Genomic DNA, 7,749 nt, shown 5'->3' with positions numbered 1-7,749 from the left:
ACCGGAGTAACAGTTAGTTCGTTTTCTCCGTCTTCATCATCTGAATCCTGCAAAAATTGCTGTTGGACGGAAGCAGCATACTCCGCCAGTGAGGCCAGAATGAAATACTGAGGAGCATTATAGACCTCGGTTTCGGGCTCACAGCCGAGCTGCTCCACAGCACTTCTCCAGCCGCACTTGAAGAATAAGTCTTTCGCTCCCTCACATTGCAGAATATAGAGGCCTTCTGCCTCTTTGAAACCTTCAGCGTTGGCATCACCGACCTTCTTCTTCAGCTCGGCGATTTCGGCATCCATTTGCCCTTCAAGCTTGACTAGCTCACGAAGGCACTTGTCTTTCATCACGATCAACGCCTTTTGTTTGTCAGCTTCAGCCGAGGTAACTAGTCCAGATAGACGAGCTATCTCAACCTCTAGCTCGGTCGTTTTTTGGTGGGATTCTTTCAGCTCGGTCGTCTTTGCTTCAACTTCTGCCAGGGCCTGCCTCGTCGTTTTCCTGAGCTCCAATACCTTTTGGTGGGCAATTTGGCTCTTCTGAAGAGACTGTAATGAATAGAAAGAAATCAATAAGGAAACTGAACTGAAAGTTGGAAAATTTTTTTGAAGAGACAAGGGGCATCATACCAGGATCATGGACTTGGTGGCCGATCAAATAGCCTTTAGCTCGGTCAAATTCTGATGATGCTCCATGTTTGCTGGAAGGCACACACTTTTGGCAAGATTGAAGGCCATCAAGTGATCCTTCTCAGCGACCACCGAATCGGTATCTTGAATAAGGCGGTTTTGAAATTTCAGCTTTGGTGCCCACCTAGAAGAGCCAGCCCGGTCAGAAGACTCCGGCTGTGGAATTGGTGGAGGGATGGATTCGTCCTCATCCAGAAGATGTTGTTCGGTCGGGGTAGATCGGACGTGCTTAGATGGGCGTGATGAAGAAGGCTGTTGAGAAGGAAGGGCCACAACGGCAGGCTGCGTTTGACTTGGTGGCGGTACTTCGGGTCTGTTGGTCTCGGTCAAGAGGGCCTTGACTCTGTTTCTTTTGGCCATTTCTTCTTCAGCGGTTAGTGGGATTAGTCTGATTTCTGGCAAGGTTGGGTCCGGTTCTAGGGCCTCCTTTAGCAGAAAGTCGGTCACTCTCGCTTTTCGGCGGCCGCTGTATCTATAGGTCGGCTCGAATTTTAGCAGCTTGGCCCAACTACGTTCTGGATACCGTAGTGCGGCGCGCAAAGTCGCTAGATTTGGGTAGCTGTATAAAGAATGGAGGTGGGCAGAATCTGCGAAAGAAGAACTGTTAGTTCGGCTGAAAGATTAAAAAATCGAAATATAAATAGCACGCAAGAAAACCGAAGTAAATATATCGGGTTCTCCTTTTTTCCAATTGATGCTTCGGCCAGGAATCTGGGCTTGGTGATCCTCAAAGTTTCCAGACACCTAGAAAAAATCGTCGTCGTTTAAGTCTTTATCCGGTGTGTTCTTTATTATTTTCTCACAACGACGGCGTATTCTAAGATAATACACCCAGCCGTCTTCCTTCGAACCAATGGAGTATTGGTGAAAGATTTCGGCTAGACTGAGGTTGAGATCGGCTTGGCGGTTCAGTTCGGCTATACCCATTATTATACGGTAGGAATTGGTGGATAGTTGGGTTGGGCATAATCTGGTTTGCCTAAGAAACTCACAAATTCAAGGTTGGACTGGAAATCGTAATCCGGTTTCAATTATGGACAAAAGGGTGAAGGGGACAAAGCCTTCATTACCTCAAGGTATGACATCTTTTTCGGCTAAAATCAGGTGGACGTCATCGGGTATATTGTAGTCTTTTCTGAATTCGGCTAGGCCGCCCGGAGTATTTACTAGATACCTATACTTCCCCATTTTATGGTATAAATTATGAATAAATAAGTTCGGTCTAAAAATTGTGCTCAGTAGCTCGGTTGAGCGCGCAGAGGAGTACCTGGGCAACCTAAGTCTGCAAAGTGAAGAATAAAGGTGTTAAGCACAGATCATTGGGCTATGCTACAAATTAAAAGCAAGATAAAAAGATATCCTACTGCGACTGTGTGGGATGCTATAGGTTTTGTCTCGGTTTCTTCAAGGTGATTGGTAGCTCGGTTTGAGCAGGGTTTTTATTACCTCGGCCTTGGCAGACGTCTCAATATCTCGGTTGTGGGAACGGTTCTGTTTGACTGGTTGATCGTCTAGGGGCAGCTCTCCAAGTTCCATCTAAAAAACTAAGAAAGCTGGTTTAGCCCAAAGGCCTAGTTCGGTTGGTAACCTCGGCCGAGGTAAAGCAAGAAGTGGTTTAACTCGTTAAAACTACTGGTGTAAACACGAAGTGTTAATCCGGTTGTAAACTGGCTAAACTTCTACCTAGCTTAAATAGTGTCCTAGTTCGGTTGCATCATGATTTTGGATCAAAGACCAGTTTTCTACAGGATATTGCGTGAACTCGTGTTCTATTGTTAAGTTTTTTCCAGAAAAATACAGAGCCAGGCGAAATGGAAAAAGATGTTTTGCAAAAACACGGAAAATAAAATACAAAAACAAAATAGATGAGCAATACTAACTAGATAAATAGGCAAGGACTGGAGATGGAAGCAACAGGCAGCAAACGACGAGCTTTTTCAGAAAACGAAGAACAGTGAAGAACTCGAAGAAAGGGAAGAAGATGAATAGCAAAAGTGGAGGGAGTTTGGCCTCAGGGTTTGTTTTTGTTAGAAAGCCCAAAATTTGGGCGGGACTGTTCAAAACAAAACGCGGAGTACGAAGGCGGCGCGACAGTTGCATTGAGCCAGTCAGCCCCTGCCACATGTCATTGGAATAAGAAACGATTCAGTTGCTGTGATTGAAAAAACGTTTTGACCGGACAGCTAGAGCCCGGCGTGAATTTAGCTCGGCTGGATAGGCTAAAAATTATAGCTTGGCTGGTTGATAGGTAATCCCAATCATGCTAGGCAGACGGAATTAAGGGGCAATTGAGAGGGTAATTTATGCGAAATTGGGCCGAGATAGGTATGGGCCGTTATGAGCTGTAGTACAAAGGGCTGAGTGAAATGGCCATGTAAGGTACTCCGATGGTGCGGATATTTTGAAGTTAGTCCGGTCCTAAGGCCGTGAAGCTAGACCGGTTCGGTAGAAGATCGAAGTTAGATCGGTCTAACGGTACTTTGGAATTAGACCGGTCTTGGAGTTACACCGGTCTCGACATGTTAGTTCGGTCTGACCACACCATGGGTTGTGCATGAGGAGCCGACGTAAGAGCATTAAAAGGAAGAGTTAGTTCGGCTTACTCTTCGGCTATGCGTAGACATATTTACTTCGGTCATATTGGAGTTCGGCCATGATAAAACCATCTCACTTGGTTTAAACAGTGAGGGGGGTGTTGAAAGATAAGCATTATCTTTCAGGAGTATGAATCCTAGGATGACTCTGCATGGAGGAGTAGAAGTCCTACTAGGATTGTGCCACACGAAACCTATAAAAGCTTACAACATCACCTTTGGAGAGGTAACACACAACTTTGCTTTTTGAATACACAGAGCTTTTGTCTATTTGTCAAGCTTATTGACTTAGGCATCGGAGAGGTTTCTGGCACACACCCGCCGGCTAGCTCACGTTTGTGTTTTCAGGTGATAAAGCGACGATGTACAGAGGAGCGTAGACTTGATCAATAGGATTATACGAGAAGGTTTATTTCTTTCCCGTACAAAATGCATAAAAAAGTTATAAAAAGTAAACGGTTCGAATTCGAAATGAATCTCAAAATAGGCTCATATGACTGCATATAAGTGACACAACAGTCACTCCATTTCCTTTTTACGGTGGATATACATTTATAAAGAGAGTTCCGACTTAATAACTTCACAAATGTCAAAATGTTTCTAAGTTTGAGCAAAGCTTGAGTAGTTTAATATTTCATAGGGCCATTTAGGAACATTACAAAAAAATCAAAAGTCAGTTTTTAATTTATTTTGAATCTCATCACCTTTTACATAAAAAAGCCAAAAAAATTTAACAAATAAAAAAATTAACTTTTAATCATCTTCCCAAAACACCTCATAATAAATTTATGAGCCAAGTTCAGAGCATTAATAAGTTTAAAAATATGTTCAAGTTTGTTTTGTTTATACAATAAATAAATAAATAAATAAATATTTTTATTTTTTATTTTTTTTAATCTTGATAACTGGGTGTCCAAATCAATTTGCGTACACTAAAGACACTATAGTTAATGATTGAGCAATTGCTTAATGGTTCTAAGGGATGATTTAAACTCAAAATTTAAATTTTATTATCAAATCTTTATTACTCAACCAACGACCTTTAGGATTATATAACAAATTAATATTGGACAAATTTTTAATAAATTGAACTGGGAGTCGTGTTTATAAGTGGCTGGTGTTAGTGCCCTAACTAGGGTTGGATGCAATTGTGTGCCATTATGCTATACACTATCCACAATTAAATAGGCTTGGATGCAAAGTTATATTATTTCACACACTTAATTATTTTGGTGTATATTTTTTTTTTTCAGTATATACATTTATTAATTTGATTATTAATTAATTTTCTCAATCTACACATCGAAGTTACAACACACACCCCTTAACTCTCATTTCCACACACTTGTTGAGTGACTTTACTTCCAGATTTGTAGACCCACGTGAAAACCATTTAAGACCACAATGTGAAGTGAAGTGAATATAAAGTCTCCCATTGAAGACCTCCATTGAAGACCCTATTGAACTTCTATTAAAAATACCATTAAAAACTCTCCAAAATATTATTGAAGATGAGACATTTCTCTATTTTGTTATTACATTTACCATTTCCAGATTTCTGTGCACTCCATTGTAATAAAACCCTTATTTTTTTTAATTTTAATTTTTTATTATGTTTTCCAATTTGGGGATTTCAGTACTGATTTTCCGAAATTATACATTTAATTCAAAACTTAACTTTCAAATAAAAGTGATTAGTTCGACAAATTTGTTTTGAAAAACAGTAAAAAAAAAATTTTGACAGTTGATGTCCGAATATAATGAAATAATTCGACAATTGAAATCCAAATATAATGAAATAATTTCATAATGATTGTTTGATTGAAAACCGTGAAAGAGAAAAAAAAAATTCTGTACAAAAAATCTAACATTTTCATAAATCTTGAAATTAAAGCAATATGAGAGTTGTTATGGGAGTATTGCTTTGTAAGTAATAGATGGATACAAAGTGTGTAGCAAGCTAAGTGACAACAATGGAAAAATTAGGGTTTATATATATATATATATATATATATATATATATATATATATTTTTACTCAAAAGGTGTACATTGAGTTTTTTTATTTATTTTTTAATTTTTAAAAGATGTGTATAAAAATATTTTTATATAATATTATAGGTGTTAATAAATATCTATTATGATCATTTTAATTTAAGATATAATTATTATTATAATAATATTTCATTAAATATATATACTGACATAATTAAATATGTGAAAATAGAAATTTTCACAATCATTGGAGGCTAACTATCCTCAGTAATACTTTAGATTAAAAATGATTAATGCTTGGGAGCACTAAAAAAGGAGCACTAGGAGAGCACTAATGAGGTGGCTCTTCTTTTGATGTGATGGTTGTCTCTTGTGTTTTTCTTTTTTCTTTTATTTTTTACATTTTCCAACTCATTAGAGCTATTAGTGATGAGATTTTTTAGTGGTCTCTATCATTACTGATTAAAAATGTACAGAACTCGTGAAATGATAGTCTAAACAATAAAATAAAATTGTCAATGCCATTTTTTATTCAAAGGGTGTGTTTGTTTCGAAAGATTAGGGGGTTGAGATTGGACTATTAGTCTTACTAGACTAATAGTCTATTATTTGTAGGGCTGAGTAAAGAATCCGTGAAATCTGTAATTTGATCCAGTCCTGTCCAATCCAGTAGGTTTGGATTGGTTTTTTGAATCCGTAGTTCGGTTCCGGATTGAAAAATTAAAAATCCGTAATTCACGGATTGGTTCCGGATTGAACTCCATGGTTCCGGATTAGAATCGATTCGAACCGTATACAAATAGTCTATATTTCTATTATACATCCTCATGCCTAGTATCTTCTCTTATTTCATATAAAATTTAAATCTAAACCTAAACTTGCATAGTATCTTCTTTTATTACTTTTGTTTACTAATTTTTAGTGTTAATTTGTAATGGTCTAAATACTTATGGTGAAACTAATTTTCTTATGGTTGTTTAAATTGTAGAACAGTTTGTCGCTATTATAAAAAGACATATTGCTATTGTGAAATTAATATGGTGCTATATTTATATTTTTATGAAATTAAAGTGTAATATATTTTTTTGTTATTTAATTATGTAAATCCGTGGTCCTAAACCGATCCAATCCGTGTTTAAATGAATTGGTTTGAATTGGTTCCACGGTTTAAACGGATTGGATCGGTTTAGGACCCTGCTCACCCCTAATTGTTTGTTTCATTTTTTTTTTTTTGCTCCTGACTAATAGTCCCCCCGGACTATTAGTCCCACAATATGGGACTATTCTATCCCATGGGGGAGGGTGTGATAAAAACTATGGTATTGGTATCCCATGGGATTGTTTTGTGAAATGTTCATTTTACCCTCCGTGCAATACTTAGCAAACAATTAGAAAATGATAAAATAGTCTTTTGCACATTTATAAATTATTTTTTTAGTATTGTTAATTTAAAATTATATATTAAATAAAAATTTTAATTATAATTAAATTTAATTAAAAATAATAAATTACAAATTATGGCCTTATAAATTAAATTTTTTTAGTGTTGTTAAAAAATTAAATTTACATATTAAATTAAATTATTTTTTTAGTGTTGTTAATTTTAAATTATATATTAAATAAAAAATATAAATTATAAATTAAATTTATTTAAAAATAATAAATTATAAATTATGGCCTTATAAATTAAATTTAAAAAAAATTTAATTTATATATTAAATAAAATTATATTTTATTGTCGTTAATTTAAAATTATATATTAAATAAAAAATATAAATTATAAATTTAATTTAATTGAAAATAATAAATTAAAATATTGTGCAAAAAATAAAATAAAACAAATTTTTATTTAATCTAGTTAAAAATAATTAAAATATTAAAGTTATGTTTAATATTGCTATTACTTAGTAAATAATTGAAAATGATAAAATAGTCATTTGAGCATTTATCCTTCTCCATAATATCCAAAACAAATATTGGATAACTAAAAATAGTCTAATGCAGACATCTAATCTCATGACTAAAAAAACATAGGATACAAATTTAGTCCAACCAAATAGTCCTGAGACAATGTATCCCAGAACTAATAGTCCGATGAATTACAATCCTCCCTTATCCAGTCCGTCTAAACAAACTCACCTAAAGTGATAGATGAATTTGTCTTTTAATATTAAGATTTTGTTTCAATTGTAAATTTATAAGGAAAATGAAATTAGTTAGAGATATTACTTTTATTTGTAATAAACTATAGATTAGAGAAACATTTTTTTTTTCTATTTTTTTCTCCATAAATTTAGAATTCAAACATAATAAATTAAACAAGTCACGCCCTTTTGAGTTTTAATAATATAAATAGGCCATCTCTTTTGATACTACTAAGCTTCAATCAAAGAAAAAATAAATAAATAAAAGAACACAAATCTAGTATCACCATTGGCAATTTTTTTAAGGAAATAAAGTCTAAAAATTTAACCAAAA

Source organism: Camellia sinensis, chromosome 1 (genome assembly GCF_055761805.1).
Source record: "Camellia sinensis isolate YWXY chromosome 1, ASM5576180v1, whole genome shotgun sequence".
Classification (NCBI taxonomy): Eukaryota; Viridiplantae; Streptophyta; class Magnoliopsida; order Ericales; family Theaceae; genus Camellia; species Camellia sinensis.
This window is presented reverse-complemented; position numbering follows the sequence as displayed.